The 21,974-nt window shown below is 33.7% G+C and overlaps 1 protein-coding gene across 1 annotated transcript in view; it reads left to right on the forward strand.

Moving 5' to 3' along the window:
- LOC102729818 (contactin-6) overlaps positions 1-21,974 on the forward strand; it is a 679,553-nt gene that overhangs the window by 391,875 nt on the left and 265,704 nt on the right. The window lies entirely within an intron of this gene.

Genomic DNA, 21,974 nt, shown 5'->3' on the forward strand with positions numbered 1-21,974 from the left:
AAGTCAATCAGAGAAAGGCAAGTATCATATGATCTCATTAATATGAGGAATTCTTAATCTCAGGAAACAAACTGAGGGTTGCTGGAGTGGTGGGTGGTGGGAGGGATGGGGTGGACATTGAGGAGGGTATGTGCTATGGTGAGCGCTGTGAATTGTGTAAGACTAATGAATCACAGACCTGTACCTATGAAACAAATAATACATTATATGTTAAAAAAAAAAAAAGAAGATAGTAGGAAGGGAAAAATGAAGGGGGGAAATCAGAGGGGGAGACGAACCATGATAGACTATGGACTCTGAGAAAAAAACTGAGGGTTTTAGAGGGCAGGGGGTGGGCAGATGGGTTAGTCCTGTGATGGGTATTAAGAAAGGCACATATTGAATGGAGCACTAGGTGTTATATGCAAACAATGAATCATGGAACACTGCATCAAAAACTAATGATGTAATGTATGGTGACTAACATACCATAATAAAATAAAATTAAAAATAAAGATTTTATTTATTTATTTGATAGAGCATGTGCACACAAGCAGGGGGAGTAGGAGAGGGAGAAGCAGGCTCCCTGCTGAGGAGGGAGCCCGACGCGGGGCTCGATCCCAGGATCCTGGGATCATGACCTGAGCTGAAGGCAGATGCTTAACTGACTGAGGCACCCAAGCTCCCCTTAATGAAGGTTTTTAATAGATCTGAGTGATTCAAAGTGAGAACAAAGTTTAATACCTTTTTCTGTCCAATTTCAAATCTTTTCAGCCTGACCAAATATCCAAGCCAATGTTTCATGTAACCTAACACAGTTATGACCTGACAGTCTTTCATCTCTATTTCATCTCATTTCTATTCAGTAGTTTCTCTGATTCCATGGCATTCAGGGCCCACACAAACTTGACTGGCGCTCATGTGTGTGTGTACCATACATGTGTAGGAGAGTTAATTTCTCCCAGAACTTTCTTGCACCAATGTGTAGGGTAGCCATACATCCTCTTAGCCCAAGATAGATCTGAGTTATATCAGTTGTGCCAGCATTGCTATTAATACTTTTTCTTTTCACTGTCACAATTGTTCTGTTTTACATGATCAAGTGTCTGGTTGTCTTATCACTGGATATGAGAACCAGAACATAAATGCTTCCCCCATGCTCTGTCTAGGTGGTTGGCCCTGAGAGGTGTTTGCTATGGTAGACTCTGAGATGTCCCCATAGTATTGAACAGTCGTTCATACTTAGTGTTAGAAAACTCAGTGATGCACCCTTTATTGGTTTTTTCTGCTCCCCATGAGACTTTTTAACTCTCCCTGTCCCTCACTCACTCATAGATAACGTTTTCAAATAAATAACTCATACATGACAAAAGACAGAAAGTCCTTATCTCAGACTCTGCTCTAAGCAGAATCCAGCCTTTGATGACTTGGCTTTAATAAGTAACAATAACTGTGTTCACTAGCTATTATTGAATGACAAATTACCCCAATACTCAGTGGCTTAAAATACTAAAATCAATTTTATCTGTTATGTCTGCACGATAGCTGAGGTTTGTTCAGCTCATCTAGGTTGCCCTGAGCTGAGCAGCTTTCTTATTACCCAGTTGTGTGGATAGCTAAAGTGGCTCTGCTCCAAGTATCCTTCATCCTCCTTGGACTGCAAGTAGCGAAAACATGTTTTTCTATGGCAATACCAAAGGAACAAGAAGGTAAGCAGAAACACATAAGGCCACTTAAAAGCTAGGCCTATAGCCAGCCAGCAAACTGACTTCAATTCACATGCTGTTGGTCCAAGTAATTCATGTGTCAAGTTCAAAATCAAAGGGCAGGAAAGTGTATTCTATCTACAATAAAGGAATGGCAAAAGTATATATACATGGAAGGATAAAAGACTGAAGGTGATATCGATCTACAGTATGATTTTGAAAGAAATACCAGTATATTGTCGGTGAAAGAAAAGAATTTGTTCTGTATCTCTGGTAATGGTGTCAGTGGGCCAATAGGTAAATTCTATTAAATGGGAAAAAAATCTCATGAAACTCACATTCTATGTCTAACCACCATTATAACTTAATGTAATAGTTGTATATTTTAGAAATGAAGGACAAGAATGGGAAAGACAGAAATTTGTTAAAGCCTAGACTAAACTCTTGATGAAAATCCAGATCTTAGAACTTATGTTGTATGATGTCTTTACTGTGTCTAAGAAATAGAATACAATAATTATTACACATGGAAAAATCTCTCAATATTTAGAGTTAAAAAGATTGGAGTAGAAGAGGAACTACATTAATGAAATATATTTATTTTTGCTAGGGCCCAAACAATTTACCTTATAATTTAGAAAGATCACGATGGGTCTCACAGTAAATAATACTCCTAAAATGAGAGTCTTGCAAAGCCATTGGTGCTCATTAAAATTCAGTATTGAAAGCAGCATGTGACAGGCAGTTCCATGAAACAATTTTTCAGTGTCCTTCTATGATTGAAGCAAAACAATTCATGTCACAAGATGCCAGGTCTTACTCCCTGTTTTAAGTTATCATTGTGTAACAAATCTTCTATTTTTATATAAATATAATCAAGGAACTCAAGCTGGATTATTGCAATAGCTTTCTAAAATACACATTTGCTTAACATGTGGTAGAAGGAGAATACATGCATTTCACTGTTACCACTTTAAAAGTAATACATTTCATGCCAAATATTTTTTTTTCCAGAGGGAAGTGAATTTTTGAATATCTGTAAAATTATACATATATGGTCTCAAGTGAAAAGAAAAATTTTTGTTGGGGCAAAAGACTAAAAAAATTGTTATCACCCATCTTCCAATGTGGTTTTTTTTTTTTCTGAGCGGAAGTAAATATGTGTCACAGATTTCCCTTCCTGACACTAATCCCTACCTCTCCCTTACCAAAAAGGAAAAGGGAGAGGAAAAAGATAATTTAGATTTCTTGGAACCATTGAATACTTCTGTCCTTTTCAAAGCTTAACTACCTAGTTAATTGTCAAAGTCTGTGTAGTAATGGCTTAAAACACTATATTCAAGAGAAACCTTTAATTATGTCTTTAAGAGGGGAAACAACCGTAAAAGAGCAAAAGTTTTGCCTTCCATTTGATATACCAATGGATATGGCAGAGAGCTCCTGGCAGAGAGGTTTAAAAGACAGATTTGTGGAGGGGCGCCTGGGTGGCTCAGTCGTTGAGCGTCTGCCTTCGGCTCGGGTCATGATCCCAGGGTCCTGCTCGGCGGGAAACCTGCTTCTCTCTCTCCCACTCCCTCTGCTTGTGTTCCCTCTTTCGCTGTGTCTCTCTCTGTCAAATAAATAAAATCTTAAAAAAAAAAAAAAAAGATTTGTGGAGTAAACGGACCTGCATTGAAATCTCTGTTTGGCCTTTTACTGTTTGTGTGATCTCGACATACTGTTCAATCTTTCCAAACCTCAGGTGCCCTAAAGCAAAGGTGCTAAGGTTGTTGTAAGGATCAAGTGAGACTTTAGAGTCAGTGTCTAGCCCACAGAAAGCACTCAGGAAATTATATAAAATTGTTTATAATTTAATAATATTAGAAGAATCACCTATGGTGGGCAGGGGAAAATATCTCATAAAATATATGTTTTAAACATGAGTTATGCAGGGATGCTTGGATGGCTCAGTTGGTTAAGCGTCTGCCTTCAGCTCAGGTCATGATCCCAGGGTCCTGGGATTGAGCGCCGCATCGGGCTCCCTGCTCAGTGGGGAACCTGCTTCTCCCTCTGCCTGCAGCTCCCCCTGCTTGTGCTCTCTCTCTGACAAATAAATAAATAAAATCTTTAAAAAAAAAAATAAATAAACGAGTTATTCAGAACAATTGTCTATCTGAATGAAAAATAAACCAAACAATCGAAAATAATAACATCAACCACAAAATACAGACTGTGTTGGCATATCATATAATTATTAAATGATTGTATAAGTTCAATAAAGCATTATGTGTTAATCTTCCTTTTAATTCCTTCAGAGAAAAAATATTAGAAGTATCTTCACCATAAGGCAATCATATGCAAGTAATAGTTATTAGTCATATTCTTTTCCTGTGAGAGGCAGAAGTAGTTCAAGATTTAGTGAGGTTTGAAGCTTACACAACTCGGGGCGCCCACTTCAAGAATTGGCAGGTGAGGGGATCCTAAGTATTTTACAGGGAAGTATTGGGAAGAAGACAGAAGCAGAATTTCCTGATAACAGGAAAGCAGAAGAAATAGCAACCATGAAGGCAGATTATCCTGGAGGTCTGCAGGAGTGAAAAAAACAAACCAACCAACAAAAAAACAGTGCTTCAAAGTTCCTTGAAGTTGGTTTCACTGCTGAAGGAATTCTGTGACAGAATCCCTTGAGAGGCTCTACACCTGTCAGCTGTGCCTGATGTTGGGGTCCTGCTGAATGATGTTGTCCCACTGCACTGGGTGCAAACTGAGCTGTTGGTTTCAGTGTCTCCCAGACCAGGTGGACATATGAGGATTCCTTGCACCTAGAGAGACTCCTGACTCCATACCTCCACAAAACTGAGAGGAAATCAGTACATTTTAATATAAATGTCAGCTGCAATACTAAATGCAAGTGCACCAAGGTACCCTATCAAAAATATGAAGTCTTATTGGGCTTAAACCATGCAACTGTATAACAATTATGAGAAATATACCTAAACCAAAGTGGCAGAAAAAATGTTTTGTTCACGTACAAGTATATCAGGAAATGCAAACCAGAAAGAAAGCAGGGATGCCAAATAAAATTCTAAGAGATGTAAACACATTTTTACAAATTCCTAAAGATTTTATAAAATCATAAAGATGCAACCATGCGTATAGTTATATATGTATATATATAATTCACTATATATTTATATATATAATTCACTATGTATTTATATATAGTGAGATATATATATAGTTGTATATATGTATATATGCACACATATATACACAAAGCTCACTCACACCCTTAATCCACTAAGCAATGTGGTAGCAAAATATACAGTGCTAAAGCTTCTCTAAAAATTAAGATTACTTGATCTTAAAAATCTTTATAAAAAATATTTACTATGCCTCTCACAGAATTTGACATATCAAGCAGTTAAAATATAAAGAATAAAATCAATATTTTTATAGATTCTTCAGCCAGACTGCCTGGGATTGATCCCTCCGCGATCTCCTGTTTGGATGCTCTTAGACAATTCAGTTAACTTCCGTGTGCTTCAGTTTCCTTGTTTGTTAGATGTAGAAAAGAATAATGTAATGCTAATCAGGTTATTGTGAGGATTATATAGATTACCAATTTAAGTACTTAAAACATTTCCTACCATATATTTTGAGCTATAGAAGTTACCATTCAGTATCTCATCATCATCATCCCCTAGAAAAACATAAATGATTCAAATTGACCCAAATAGATCACTCATTTTTGCAGTTTGATCAGATTTTTCAGATGCATATACTCATGTTGTCACGATCAGAAACAGGATATTTTGTCACTTTAAAATATTCCCTTATATCTATTTGTACTTAATCTTCACCCACCTCAGCCTTAAGCGACCATTTTCTGTTTCCTGGTCAGTATAGAATTGCTTTGACTTTTTTTCTATATATTATTTTTGGCATTTTTTTTTTTAAGATTAATTCAAATAGTAGGGCACCTGGATGGCTCAGTCAGTTAAGCATCTGCCTTCAGCTCAGGTCATGATATCCAGGTCCTAGGATTGAGCCCCGCACAGGGTTTCCTGCTCAGCAGGGAGTTTGCTTCTCCCTATCCCTCTGCCCCTCCCCCGCTCATGCTCTCTCTCTCTCTCTCTCTCTCTCAAATAAATAAATCTTTAAAAAAGATTAATTCAAATAGTGAATATTAGGAATTCTTGTCTTTTTATTGCTGACTAGTTTTACATTTTTGAATGTATCACAATTTTTAATTTATTATCCTACAGATGGGCATTTGTGCTGTTTCCAATATTTGCCTATTATAAAAAAATTGTCACGAATTTTTATTGCAGATCTTTGTATGGACATATGCTTTCAGTTCCTTGGGAAAATATTTAAGAGTGGTGCTTCATATTTTAAGAACTGTCAAATTGCTTTTCAAGGTAGTTTTAACACTTTATACTTCTACCAGCCAGGTGTAAGAGTTCTAGTTGCTTCACATCCTCAAAAACCCTTGGAATTTTCAGTGTTCTTAATTTTGGCCTTTCTCATGGGTGTGCAGTGGTATTTCATTGCGGTCTTAATTTATGTTTCCTTGATGAATAATGATGTTGAATACCCATTTTTATGTGTTTAAATGTCATACAGATATCTTTGGTGAAATGTTTGTTCATATATTTTTTAAATTATTTTAACTGGTTGTTTTGTTATTGAGCTGTAAAAATACCTTAATGATGTATTTCAAAGATCAGCCATTTTTCATTTTGGTGAAGCCCAGTATTTCTATTTTTTTGTCTCTTAGGTTTCATGTTTTTGTATGTGAATGTGTACGTGTGAGTGTGTGTTTTAACAAATCTTTGCCTATTCCAAGACCTTGTATATTTTCTTCTAGGAGTTTTAAAGTTTTACCTTTAGGTTTGTGATCGATTTCAAGCTATTTTTTTGTGTATATGGTCTGAGGTAATGTTGAAAGTTAATTTATTTCAAATGAATATTCATTTGTTTAGGCATCATTTCTTGAAATATGAGCTTTTATCATTGAACTGTCTTGACACTATAGTCTAATATCAATAGACCCTATAAGTGCAGTTCTATTTTTAGACCTTGTATTATATTCCTTTGACCTAAATTGCCAATACCATACTAATTTGATCAGTTTAAATTAGTAGTGAATGGTAAAATCAAAGTATAAGTCTTCCAACTTCGTTATCATTTTAATTTTACTTTTCTTCATTTCCCTATATATCTTTACTTTCTTGGTTTCATTCCCATATAAATTTTAGCATTATTTGATAATTGTCCCAAGAAAACCTGCTAGGACTTTAATTGGAATTATTTCAAATCTAAAGACCTACTTGGAGATAACTGACCTCTTAAAAAATTGAGTTTTCTGGTCCATGAACATGGTATATTTCTTCATTTATTTAGGTTTTATTGTATTTATCTCACTAATTCTTTCTTTGTAGTTTTTAGTGTATAGATCTTAATTTAGAAGCCTGATGCACATCCCACTGCCCTACGGTGATTAAAGATTAAGAGAATGAGAAGATATCAGCAGAAGTTTCTGAGAAGGAGCTGCTAGTGATGTAAGGGAAGGGAGACAAAAGACCAATCAAATTGCATTCGAGATAGAATGAGAAAGGGTTATTTGGAGACAATGAGTATAGCCAATTCTTTTAAGATGCTTTAATGTAAAAAGAAACAGGGAAATGACATGGTAGCTGGAGGAAGACGTGAAGTCAAAAAGGTTCTTGATTTTTAAGATGGGCAAAATAGCAGCAAATCTCTACGCTGTAATGATACGAAGAGAAGGGAAAACTGTTGATTCTGAAGAGACAGGGATGCATACCTGGAACCAGTCTCTTGAATATGTAAGAGAGCATGGTAACTGGAGCACAATAGAGAGCTTGGTCTGAGGAAGGAGTGTGGTTTACCCAAAGCAGAAAGAGTGAAGGCAGAGTTTATGGGCACAGATGCACACATATGACTAGCTGCAGTGGTAGGAGCTACTGAAGGTCTCTTTTGATTCTTATTTTCTTATCAGTGAAATGGGTAGCAAAGCTATCAGCTGTCTTGGAATATGGGGTAGAAGTTTTGGAGATTTAACTAAAGGAGTGTCCTTTAAAGTGAATGAATTCCTCTTTAAGGAAAAAACCCACTACAAGGTGACTATTTTTCTCCTATCTCAGTAGAAAAAAATCAGTATTTTGGTGTTTTTTGTTTTGTTTTGTTTTTTTAAGATTTTATTTATTTATCCGAGAGACAGAGAGAGAGAGAGATCAGGAGCTGGGGGAAGGGGTTGAGGGAGAAGCAGGCTCCCCGCTGAGCAAGAAGCCTGATGCAGGACTCGATCCCAGGACCCTGGGATCATGACCTAAGCCAAAGGCAGACGCTTAACCAGCTGAGCCACCCAGGCGCCCAGCATTTTCGTGTTTTTATAAATAAATAATATTTTTATTTTGAAAGAGACAGAGATACTTTTAATTTAAAAAATTAGATATTCAATTAGGACAAATATCACAACTATAAAATAATTCATCCAGTTTGCCTTCTTATGAATTGGAACTCATTTTGAGTACACCTAGTGTTAAACAGTAATTCCTCTCTCAAGCCTCTTATGATGGTGGTTAGACCATATGTAGAAATGAGGTATATGACTGATGTATTTACAGAAGTATGTAATCATGGAAATCCGTAGGATATAGTCAAAAAATGTAGCCATAGAAACCTTCTGGCTCATCAGATAAAAGCAAACTGAGTCTGAAAGATTATCTTTTGGTTTACTCACATTTTATTTGTGGATTTATTTTCTCAATATCCATTTACTTTAAGATGCTGAGAGTATAATTTCTTTTCATTACAACATGAAAATAAGTCCAAGCAATTATTCTGCTCTCATGTTATAGCCATGTTTATATGTGTTGGTGTCTACGTGTGCATGCAGCTGTTTTTCCTGTTGTTAGCTTTTTTTCAGTAAGAAGTTAGTCCTTTCCAAATCAATGACAAGACCCAAACATATTAAAAAGTTTAGTTGGAGGGCAGGGTGTGAAGCACAAACAGCATTCTTTCCCTTACAGAGTTGTTTTGCAAACACATGCACATTTGTTCTTGGCCTCTGGAGATTATAAGCACGTTACCTAGGAGAGCAGCAATACTCTTTTGGACTTGACTCCACTTTCTTTACACACTTCTCTGTCTTTTAGAAGCCTCATGCATAGATTTTAAAAATATGATTTAGAAAGGATTTAGTGACAATGCATAAGATCCTTCAATTTTATGTCCCTTTCCTCTTCACCCTAACTAGTAGTGGGAGTTACTGGCATGCTTCAGAAAGCTTACTTCCGTTTGAATACTGTCTAAATCAGTGCAGACCCTTGCCTGACTTAATCTTCCCTTGCAAATGACAATGCAGTGAAACCAGAGGAAGAAAAAAAAAATATGACTCTCTTTCCTATTGGAAACGTACTAAGTTGTTCGCCTGACCCAGTTTTCAATAAGAGAGATTTTCTGATGACCCAACAGGAGTGACTGTCTCTAGTCAAAGAAAGGGGAGGGTGGATTTAATCTTTCATGCCCCTGGGATGGCAGCTGCTCGCAGCTCTCTCTGATTCTGTGAAGGATGGTGAAGATAGAGCTGTTTTTTCAATATAGGGAGAATTTTCCTTTTGACTGTTCCAAACGGGAGATTTGCACATGTGCCTCCAGAACTAATTGTCTAGGTTCCGTCAGGAATGCAGCAGGAGGGGAGCGGATTTCATGCCTAAGACCAGAGAAGAGCCAGGCAATACTCAGTGGATAAAAGGCTCGCAGTCCCAGCTGGGAAAAAGAGTCCCATTATCTCCCAGCTGCATAGACATTCCATACGGCTTGGTTCTGCCTGGATGCACAGCATGCCTGGCTGAGAGCTTGAAACAGAGTTCTGCAGAAAAATTGTAAAGATCCCGAGACATTTCCCTGGTAAGATCTGTAAGTACAAAATTGTGCTGTCTGCTGCAATGAGAATTTTGCTGGGCAAGCTGCAGCTTTTCTTCCTTTCGATGTCTTTGTATTAGCGTAACAGGTAAAAGCTGGGGTTGGGGGAGAAGTCACTGCTTTATTTATGCTATGTTTCTACGATGTTGATGCTTAAAATGCATTTATTCCTCGTGAGAGAAAATGTATTGAATCTTTATTCTGGGGAGCTTAGGATCAAACAAGGGAAAGAGAGACTACAGGTACATTTTACAGTGTTTCACCAGTCTTTGCTGCAGTAAAACTAATGGGCAAGACGGGATGACAGTGCTAATTCTGGTACTTTCAGATGGCTTCACGCCCTTTCTGTGATGGCAAGTGGGAAAATGTTATTGCTAATTTTTTTTCATCAAAGGGTAGAGGGGTAGGGTTTGCAGTGTCGGACGGATGATTTAAAGGAATGGTTATAAAAAGTTTCCTGGGGGAGGGATTTGGTGAAGGGAGCAGTGCAAGACTGGAGGTCACATGACCCCACCAAATTTTGTCTGGCATTTTGCTTCTCACCCAGCTTCCAGATATTAGCTTCTGGAGTTTCCATTTACAGTAGTTAAGCTTGTCAGTATTAAGGTACCTGTAATACTTTATGAAAAGTTTCAGAAGTTGATGACTTGGGAACAAAACTTATAAGAGCTCTGAGATTAGCCACATATAACCCATTATGTTAATGGAATACTGTCAACTTTGGGGGTTTGGGGAGAAATTGGAATTCATAGTTCTTGCTTCTCCAATTGAAAACTACTTATGTTTAAATAATCAGCATCCTGACTACGTCCTTTGAGAAATACTCACAGAATGACTAAACAGAAGTTATACTGAGAGAAAATAGGGAGAACAGTAGAATTACACAGAATCAGTTTGGAAAATGAGGTATTCATAATCTTATCTACAGTGGCAATGTTTTTAAAAAATTTTTGTAAGAGAAAGAGCCATATGTTGAATATTGAGTTTCTAGTTTTGAACAATATTTATCTGATGGGTTTATCTTTCTTTTTGTTGTTAAAGGTTTCATCAATTTATGTGCATTGTATTTTATAAGATAAGATATTTAAGCACACTCTCCCATGCCCCACCCCCCTCTCACGCATGTGTAAACCTACACAGATTCAGAAAACAAACATACATGCACACAATACTGACATGATTTGTACAACAAACAGAAATACGGAGTCATTTCATCTTTGATGCTTCAGTGATTTTTTTTAAAGCAATATCATGGCTATGCAATCCAGAGATTTCAAATATATAAATTTGCAATTTTTATGAGGTTATATAAATGCATAACTTATCACATCTTAGCCAAAAAGCTTGTCATTTATAAACTGCGCTGCATTACTTCCTTTGAACATTTCTAGTGAAGTGCCAGAATAGTTGGTTTAGTATTCTCCATGTAACTTTCCCTAATGAAAACAAATTCACATTGTCATTTGGGGAATTAATACATATTTGGTCTAAGCTTAGACCAAAAAAAAAAAATCAATTATCTTGTGAAAAGAGTGTGAGGTACATTAAGTTGTTTGCATACTTTTGTGTTTTTGACAAATGAAAATACCCAGTAATAAAAAAGTAAGTTTGTACCTTTTTTTTTATTATTTTAGTGGAAGGAGGAGGGTTACAAAATATATTTTTTTCACTTATGTATTTAACATCATATTAATTATAATGCAACAGCATAGGCTATACTCCTTAAAAATAACTCAAGCTAAGCATAAAAGTTCAAAAAAAATCTTGTCACCTGTAAAAAACAATCATAATATGTGTAGACATCCTATGCCTAAGTTCAAATAACAAAATGAGAGGGAGAGACTTTAGAAGAATTCTTTCTTATCATATGTTTTTGTTTGTTTTTGGCAAATAAGTATTTAGATAATGTGATCAGTGATAGATGATAGATAGATAGATATTCTTTTAAAAGAATATGATCTTACCCTATTCTTTTTAAAAAAAAGTATTGAATTTATTTTAGATTTTGATTAAATAGAAAAAAAAATAGAGCTGGTATGAAACTGAAGACATTGCTAAATTTCAGGTATTTGTCCCCCCCCACCCCAAGAAGATATTAGGTCCATAAAAATAACACTTGAGTTAAGAACAAAAATTAAGAAAATATTAGTAGTTCGAAGTCACCATTTTTAGGATGCATGTTTAAATGTTAAACAATCTCTTGTAAGTCTGTGTTATGATAGTTAAAGAAATTAACACAAGTATTTTATGGTTATTTTCCTTACATACACCACCTAAACTTCAATTATATTATCAGTTTTACATTATTGAGATTTATAGTATTTACATTCTGGCTTAATTCAGACAGTCTTGGTTAGACTTACTTGGAATTTGAAAAAAGTCAGTTGTTACCAATTACTTACTACTCAATTCATCATTCCTGTATTCCTAATTTTGAATTATTTCTTGGATTGTTGGATTTCACTGTTAAGTAGGACCCCTCCACCAAAGAAACAGTCATAGATGCTATATTTTCTAATTTTCTACATAGAACATTTTCTTCTTTTGCTTTCTTTCGACACATTAAGCTTGTTGAATCAAACATAATTTTCCCTTTAAAAAGTTGTAAATATTTGTAAACAATGCTGGAGACTTCCCATACTGAATGTTGCTGTCCATTGGTTATTAGGTATGTCTGAAATTTCTATCCTTGAATATAAGTTGCTTCTTTCTGATGCATGTCCACATGATTCTTTGGGGTTTTTTTTTGTTTGTTGATTGGTTGGGTTTTTTTTATTTTGTTTTGTTTTTGCCATAGTATGTCCTAGAGTTAGTCTTCATCAGCTTTGCTTGAATATGGTGTACTGCATTGATTTGAGATTTTTATATTTCAATTTTGTTGTTGTTGTTACACTCTGTATTTGATTTTTTTATTGTTATTATATTGCTTGTTCCTTTTCCTCAGGATCACCACTTATGAGCATGTTGGATCTCATTTGTCTGTCTTCGCACCGATCATTTTATCCAAATTTATTTTTAGTTTTATGCTTTTTCATTTCATTTTGATTTTCTTTTAAAAATATACACAGAAAGATTATGTTTTAGAGATATTTAATCTATGTAAGAGTAATTGTCTAAGCACTTTGTTCAAACTGTGGCTGATTCTTCTTGAGATTTACATTTTCCAGCTGTGTTTCTCTTAATTTTTTTCCCTTTTCTCTTCTTTTCATTCAAAAATGTATGCATGAGGGATGAATAGAGAAAGCACAGAGGATTTTTAGGGCACTGAAACAATTCTGTGTCATACTGTCATGGTAGATACATATGACTATGTATTTGTCTAAACCCATAGAATATATAATACCAGGAGTGAACCCTGGTATGAACTATGGATTTTGGGTGATAATTATGTATCACTGTAGGTTCATTGATTATAACAAATTGTAAAACCATGCACACTGTAGTGGGGATATTGATAATGGGTGAAGCTGTGCACATATGGGGAAAGGGAGTATAACCTAGCAGATTTGGGGGCAATCTATATCCTCCTAAAAGTAGATAAAGGAGAAAGTACTTGTCAGCTTTCCTATATGCCTCCACCCACCCACTTCATGTAGGTCCATGTTTTTGTTTTTGTCTAGTATTTGACAGCAGTGGAAATATGCTTCAGAATCTATGTTTTGGGTTTGTGTTTGCATGCATTTTTATTAAAGACAGAAGGCTTTTTACTTTGATTTTGTATCCCACCAACATCACTGTGTTTTTCTTTCTCTTTGTTGTTTCTGTAGAACAAGAGAGGAATTAAAATCTCTTTATTTAATGAACTTTAAGTAAAAATCTTTCAGTTTGGGAGAATTATTTTAAATAGAAATTTCATTAGAAAAGGAAATTATTCCCATTATTCATATCGACAAGAACTATTCTAGTCAAAATTTAGTATGTAGTATATATTCTAATACTTGCTGTGATGAAGGCATAACATAGAGCATACTAGGGAAGAAAAAAAAAAGCAGAGTCAGAGTCATTGGGCATTCTTTTATTATTCTTTTATTTATTCTTTTATTATTATATTTTCATTTTTTATTCTTTTATTCTTTCATTCTCCTATCAGTCTTTAGTAATGAAGTCTATGGCCTATTAACTATCTTGCAAGGAATCTTAGGGTAATTTAGAGTGAATTTAGGTCCCAGTAACATGAATCAAAATTAGGCATCTCAAATATTTTATGGCAGTAGGGTGGGCATAAAATTTATACATAACGAGCTTTCAATTAAATGAATACATGAATGAAATTACTCAGATATTGAGATTTTTTTAAAGAAGCCACGGGAGAGTCATGTATCCTATGAAGTATAAAACAAATAATCTTACTGGTAAAAGAAGTTCCATTTTCTCGAGTGTGTATAAAGCAACACCAAGATTCTGGAAGCAGGCCTTTTGTAATGAAGGGCCACACATCAGCTATATACTTGCTCTTCTCTACATTTGGCACAAATAGCTTTGTGGTCTAAAGCAAGTAACTTAGCCTCTCTACACCTCCATTTCCCATCCATAATAGGAATAATAGTAGAACTGACTTCATAGTAATAACAAGAGGAATAAGTAGGTTAACATATGAAAAATACCTTCAAGAAAGCCTTGAAATTAATAAGCACTCTTTATATTAGTTATTTTTATATTACTGTTACTATTACATTTTGTCTACAAGCCTTGGGATTGATTGTGAAAAATAATATAAAACAATGAAAAAATGAAAATTTTAATCATCATCTAATCAATATAATGGGTATTTAGTAGAGATTTAAATTTGGAGGTGTAAATTATAGTTAGATATGAAAATGGAGCTCAGGGAATCTTGTGAGAAGATTCAGAGATGCTGGTCCTCAGATTCACATAGCCTAAAAATAGAAATGATAGTTCTGCATGCACCAAACAATCAGAGATGATCAAGAAAAATGGCTTATTTAATTTTCTGACTATAAAAATAATATACAGAAAAACAGAAGAAAAGAATAAGCCATAATCCCTTTCACCAAAGAAAACCATCACAAAATACTTGTGAATTTCTTTTCTGTTGTTAATCATTTCATTTTTTTTCTATTTTTTTTTAATTAAAATTTTAATGTCCTAAAAAAGTAATGTGTGAACCTGGAAACAACAATAAAATTTGAACCTATAGGAAAAATAATAAAATAAAAATTAATATCTTCCCACATATTTCTAATCCCACTTCCCAGAGATATTTTCAACAGTTTATTTTATCGTATTTATTGTTTACTGTCTTTTATTGGATTTATTAAGCATTCTCTATTCATTTTTTCCAACTTTTACTATCTTAAAAATTAGATATTCTATTACATTTTAATGAACATAAGTATTTTAACATAAAATAAAACTTTATGTTTTCCAATAAAAGCTAATGTATCGGGGCGCCTGGGTGGGTCAGTTGGTTAAGCGACTGCCTTCGGCTCAGGTCATGATCCTGGAGTCCCGGGATCGAGTCCCGCATTGGGCTCCCTGCTCGGCAGGGAGTCTGCTTCTCCCTCTGACCCTCCTCCCTCTCATGCTCTCTGTCTCTCATTCTCTCTCTCAAATAAATAAATAAATAAAATCTTAAAAAAAAAAAAAAAAAGCTAATGTATCTGTCCTTTTCACAAAAAGGACAATGGCTATTTTAATTTCCTCCAAGATATTTCTGCCAATGTCCATGTTTCTACTATTTTATTTTTACTTTGTTTTTAAACTTCTCCTAATATTTTATCAATGTTTATTTAGATTTATGACATGTTTTTCAGAGTTATTTATTAACCATTTCTTCTTACTACATACATAGATCTTGTGGGTTCATTTCCTGTGTACTGAAGACCATTTGAAGATCATTATAGAAACAGTCTTAAACTCTCTTACAGTTTGTCTTTCTAAAATTTACTTACTTTACTCACATTTTAATATAATAATACAGTTGGTTACAGAACTCCATGATGACCAATAATTCTTTCTCTCGACATTTTTGCATATTTTGTTCATTGCTCTTCTGGAATATAATTTTGCTCATGAGAAGACTGCTCATAGTCTAACTATAACATCTTTGAAGATATATTTGTCTTTCATTCTGGTAGATTTTAAAAATTTCTCTTTGCAATGATGTCTTTAGGTTCATTACAATGTGTGTAGGTGTGGATTTGTTTTAAATTTATACCATTCTGGCCTCTATAAGTTCTTAACTCTGTCTAACTTCAATTTTGAAAAATTCTCAGCTACTATATATTTACTTTTATCCCTTTTCCATCTTTATATTCTCTAAGATGCTCATTAAGTATTTGAACCTTCTTCTATGCTTCTGTCTTTGTCTTATTTTATATATTTTTATATCTCCCTTTTTTGTGTTTCACTCTGGGTGATTTCCTGTCATTTGTATTTCATAAATTTATTTTTCTTTTCAGAAAATATTTTTGATTTCTGTAATTTCTATTGCTTATTTTAAAAATTATTTTAAAGTTGATCTTTGATTATTCAATTAGTTTTAGTTTATTTAGGGACAAATTATTTCATTATTTTGTCTGCTGAATCTCCCTCATGGCGGCTTATTCCTTTCGATGTTTATTATCTCCTTTTATGACAGATTCACCTTCAGCAGATGTTGATTCCCATGAGAGACCAGCATTATCACAGTTGAAGATGCTTCTCTACAGCATTGTTTCACGTTTGCCTCTAGATTTGCTCTATAATTCTCCTATTTTGTACTAGCTTCTATGTTAATTTTTGGCCTAAAATTACCTTAACATGCAGAGAGAATAAATTTAGGCCCTACAACCAAATTTGGCAAAAACTTGATTTTCAGCCTATCTCTGGAAGACCCTTTCTTTCCAGCAGATAAGCAGAATCCTTTACATTCCCCTCTTTTGTGGAGGATCCTCTTTTCTTTGGTTTATTCGAGGTAACTTTGAGTTTCCTCTTCATTTTGGGTCTTGACAATTTATCTTTCTCATTTACAACCTTGATTATGCATATTTTAAAGGATTTCTTATATAGCATTCTATGTGTCTATGGTAGAAATGATACCTTTCTGCATCATATTGCATAGTATCATATACTACCATGTTGACTACAGTTTCCTCATCTGCTTTTCATCAAAAAGGAGGTCATCAAATTTTCTGGTTTGCTGGTACTTTTTTTCCCCTGGTATTCTTACAATTTCATATATTTACTTTGGTGTGTTTTCTATCAGTTTAGTGCTTTGGGGTCAAGGCATAAACTCACTCCAAAGTCTTGAACCACAAGTTAATTATGGGTTAAAAATAAGATTCTTCACAGAAATCAAAGATGTCTTTCCACAATTTTTTATTCATTAGATCATCATATTAGCTTATAGAAATGGGTGAAGTCAATTGTATATGTCTTTCCATTAATTCCTCAAACGTTAGTTTAATTTACCAAAGTGCTGATTTAGTCCAAAAGCACAGTTCATTCAATGAGACAATATGCTAGGAAACACTCTAGATGTAGTTAGAAAAGCTGGCCAATTGGTTTACATATTCTCTAGGAATGGTAGCTATATTAATTCCTTATGTTTAGTCGTGTACAAATTCTTAAAATGTAGAGGAAATTATTCAAAATATTTGTCAGCACAGTAATTCCTAATAACACATTAAGCTGAGTGCTAATCAGACCATTCTTCCTTTAGATGATTTCTGTTGATTAAAAGTGAGAATTTTGGATGGATTTTTTATAAGTGTTCTTTTAAGGGTGGAAGGAGAAACTCAAATAAGACATTTTGTAAAGTTCCTAGTAATTTATCACCCTTGTATGTAAGAAGCCAATATGGACATTTTATTTTCAATTCTTTTATTTGTCCATTATTTCAAAGTTTAATTGATCTGGCTTCTCTTACATTTGTATGATAAAGGGGTTGTACATAAGGAGACTTTTGTAGTATCTTTGTAAATATCAGGAGTATAATATACTTGTTGGAATAGAGCTCTTAGCAAAAGAACATAATTTTCCTCTCTAGCACCTGTTAAAGTCCTCCAATCAGTAAAGAGCAATAAATGAAAGAGAAGGTCAGAAATCAAACATGCTGCTAATTTTCTACCAGCTGATACAAGAGTAAATTAAAGAAAGTCCTTAAAGTTTTGTGGGGATGAAAAGGTTGCAATTACTCAAGTGTTGATAGAAGGTAGTTTTTTTTGAAGGTAATTTTTTTTTGAAGTATAACATGAAGATGTTTTTTGGGTATTTAATGTTAGTCAGCATATTCTTCAACATGCTTAATTGTGAATCTGTGGTGCTAACAGATAAGCTAATTCTGACGTTCCTATTTATAAGTTAACACAAAAGTGTGTAGTCAAGGATTGTCTTCAAATTAGCATAGTGGTTATAATATATGTATTTTTCAGAGGTGGCTACTTTATTTTAGGTTGATATTTCGTGCAAACTGTGTCTGTATGATTTGTAGACAGGAAGATGACGACTTTATCTGCATCTTCCTGTCAAGATATAGGGCACTTTGGTGTGAAAAGCTTTCTGTTTGCTGACTTCATTCTAGTTCCATCTTTTGTCATAAGATGTTCAGAATGATTATGTAGTGACAGAAACAACTTTATTATAGAAAAAGAGAGACTGGAATTTAAGAGAAAAATCACCTTTTTGCCATGTGTAGTTCAACATAGAAAGCAAGATATAAGTTTTCATACACTTATACAACACACACATCCACAACACTTGAGACAACTCCTTTTACCATGAGTGGTTTCTTTACTTAATGAGTAAAGGTCATTTTTCACAAAGAAGCACGGAACAACAGCAACAACAACAACAACAACAATAAATCATGCCACTGAAGTTTCAAGATTCATGAATATATCTTTGGATGTCCTAAAATATATTTTTTTCCATTCTCAGAGTTTTAGCCCTTGGATGTTGTTTCTTTTAGGCTTTCATTTGTACATGAAATCACCTCAGTTTATCCAAAACTTCTGGTTAATTTAGATGACTAATTTAACATACTTAATTACCAATATTAATATTATAATTAATTAAAATGTAGTACTAATAAAGCAGTAGTAAAAGTAATTTTAAAGTTTAATTAAATAACATCTCAGAGCACCAAAATTTGTTAATTTCATCTTTATAGATGATTGAAAAGTGTGATACATAGTGTCAGTTACCACTCCTCTTATAAACACAGTTTTAAAGGGTTTTTTTTTTTACTTTTTTTTTTAAATACTTGGTATTCACAGAAGTTTGAGTCATATATTTGGACTTGTTTTATTAACTTTGGTTGTGCTCTCTCCCAGAGTCTAAGTTCTTGAAAGCTTGGACCCTGACTGATTCTTCTTTGTGTATCCAGTGCCTGTTCATAGTAGACAATGATCTTCACTAATATCTTAATTCCACAAATATTGCCTGAATACTTATTGTGTGATTGATGCCATTCCAGGCATGGGAGTGTTTAACTCTGAGTAAGATAGAGAAGGGTTCTGCTATTGTGAAGTTAAAATTTTAATATGTGTTCTTGAACTCAATTAAGCATTCATCTCTACCAGTTGGGTGGCTAACATTGTTAATTTTATATCTTACTTGAGAAATGAACATTAAAAGTTAATAAATTATCTAATTCCAAGATAATTTTTTAAAAATAAAATACTGTGATATAGTGAGAAATACCAAAAGGACTACATTGAAAGGGATATGTATTTGCTTGGAGTAATAATTATCCCTCAGTTGTGCTAGATAGTGATATAGTCTAGGTTATGCAAAGGATTCATAATCTGCCTAAAAAAGAGTGGATTAGCAAAATGTAGCATCTCATATTATATAAATGTTCACATAATTGTCTAATCACATATCCTATTTCCTTTACCTGAATGTTATTCATTTTCATCAAGTAAATAGTACTTATGGACTTACTGAGATGACGATATCTGTTCAAAATTTGCAAACTACATCAAATTCTTAAGTAACTTTAGAAAATTATATAGCAAGTAAAGAAAATAAAAGACAAATGCCATTTATTTATTTTTAATTATTTTTTATTGAAGTGGAATTAACATGCAATGTTATATTTGTTTCAGGTGTATAACATTGATTTAGTAATTACTACATTACTCAGTGCTCATCACAATAAGTATAATCACCATCTGTCATCATACAATGTCATTACAATATTACTGACTATATTCTCTAGGCTGTCCTTTACATCTCTATGACTATGTTGTTGTAAACTGGAATTTTGTCCTTCTTAAGCCCCTTTATTTCACCCATCCCCCTACCCATCTCCCCTCCAACAACTGCCAGATTGTTCTCTATATTCAAAAGTTTATTTTGTGGTTTGTTTCTTTGTTCATTTGTTTTTTAGATTCCACATATAAGTGAAACCATATGGTATTTGTCTTTCTCTACCTGACTTACTTCACTTAGCATAATACCCTCTGGGTCCATCAATGTTGTCACAAATGGCAAGATTTGATTCTTTTTTATGGCTGTGTAATATTTCAGAGAGAGAGTGTGTGTGTGTGTGTGTGTATCACATCTTCATCCATTTAACTATTGATAGACACTTGGGTTCCTTCTTTATCTTGGCAATTGTAAATAATGCTGCTATAAAAATAGGAGTGTATGTATCTTTTCAAATTAGTGTTTTTGTTTTCTTTGGGTAAATATTCAGTAGTGGGACTAACTGGATCAAGAATATCATTTATTTTAATCTTTTTTTCAGATTATGAAACTTATATGCCTTTATTATGCAAAATTTGGAAAATGCAGAAAAATTACTGATTATCATGTCACTCAAGATATGGCATCCTTTTAGTCATCTTGTGTGTGTGTGTGTGTGTGTGTATGTAAAATACATTGTGGTGAATCTATATGTTCTCTTTTATAACTTGTTCTTGTTAATTAACATACTGTGAGCATTTTCAAATGTCATAAATATTCTCTGAAATCTGAGAGATATTCACCAGATGGGTGTGCCATAAATTTTCTCAAACCAATAATGTATCATCAGATATTTAGTTTTTTAGAATTATTTACTACTTATGAAAATATTATGATGCCTACTTATATCCTTGTACCTGAATATTTTACATATATCTCTGATTACTTTTAAAAATAAATCCATAGTATTAAAATTTCAGTGTTAAATAGTATTCATTATTTTAAAGATGACAGTGTGTATATTACTAAATTGTCCTTTGGGAAGACAATTCCATCTGTACTTCTAGGCAGCTGAATTCCCATTGCCACATACTTGTAAACAGTACGTGTGTATATTGTGAGTACCCTCCAATTCAATTGGCAAAACAAACACACAAATAAACTCTATTCCAATGTTGCTGTAAATCAACCTTTTTCCATAAATATGGTCTGAATATTTCATGAGTGTTCAGACCATTTGTATCTGTTCCTTTTATTAAGGTCAGCCCATATCCTTTGTCCTTTTTTCCTTTGGTATTGTACATTTTTTCTTTTGCTCAAGAAGTTCATCATACATCAAGAAGATCACACTTATTTTTCACACATTTCAAACTTTTTTCTAAGTTTATAATATAATTGCATTTTAGGCATAAAACCTTGTAAAATGTGTGAAATAATATCTGAACCTCAGTTTCTATGTGTGTATAGTAGCCTGGCTTCCACAAAGTCAAAGAACTACATGAAAACTGAATGAGTTAATGTTTCCAAATATGTTTTTGTAACTATAAGTGATCTACAACTACTGATATACAATTACTGTTCTCAGTCATATTAAATTAAATCAGTATTTAATATGGATTGTGTATTAAGTCATAAAGTCTAAATAAATAAATTTGAAGTTTACTAAGGAGAGGGACTATGTTTTCAGCTTTATAGTTCCAGCACCTCACAGTGTCTGGCATGTGGTGGGTACTCAACAAATATTTGCTCTAATGAGTGTAGATTCTAAATATACTAGGGAAACATTAAATTAAATATATTTGTGCTTATTCCAAATATGCTGTTACAGTGTCATCTAAATCTAATGGTGTCAAAAATAAGACATATTAAAATGATAATTAATGTTAAATTTATGTCTCTGCCCTTGACAACCACTATAATCCAGTCCATGATGAAGCAATCAGAAAATTTAAGTAGTTATTTATTATATAAATACAAATTGTATTTGACCCATCTTTGGAGTTGATGTATATTGTGGGCTTTCAGGGATTTGGCCTATTAAGACAATTCAGAAGTGCATATAGGTAATAGAAAATAGTTTTGAGGATAAAACCTGTAATTGTAAATATCTCTGGATCTGGCAGCAATTTATAAATTTACAGAGAGACAGACTATATATGTGAGGTGTGTGATAATTTCTTTTTCAGACAGCTCAAAGAATGTAAAATTCATAATTGGCTTCTC

This window comes from Leptonychotes weddellii, chromosome 1 (genome assembly GCF_054177405.1).
Source record: "Leptonychotes weddellii isolate Sample4059 chromosome 1, ASM5417740v2, whole genome shotgun sequence".
In the NCBI taxonomy this organism is placed as follows: domain Eukaryota; kingdom Metazoa; phylum Chordata; class Mammalia; order Carnivora; family Phocidae; genus Leptonychotes; species Leptonychotes weddellii.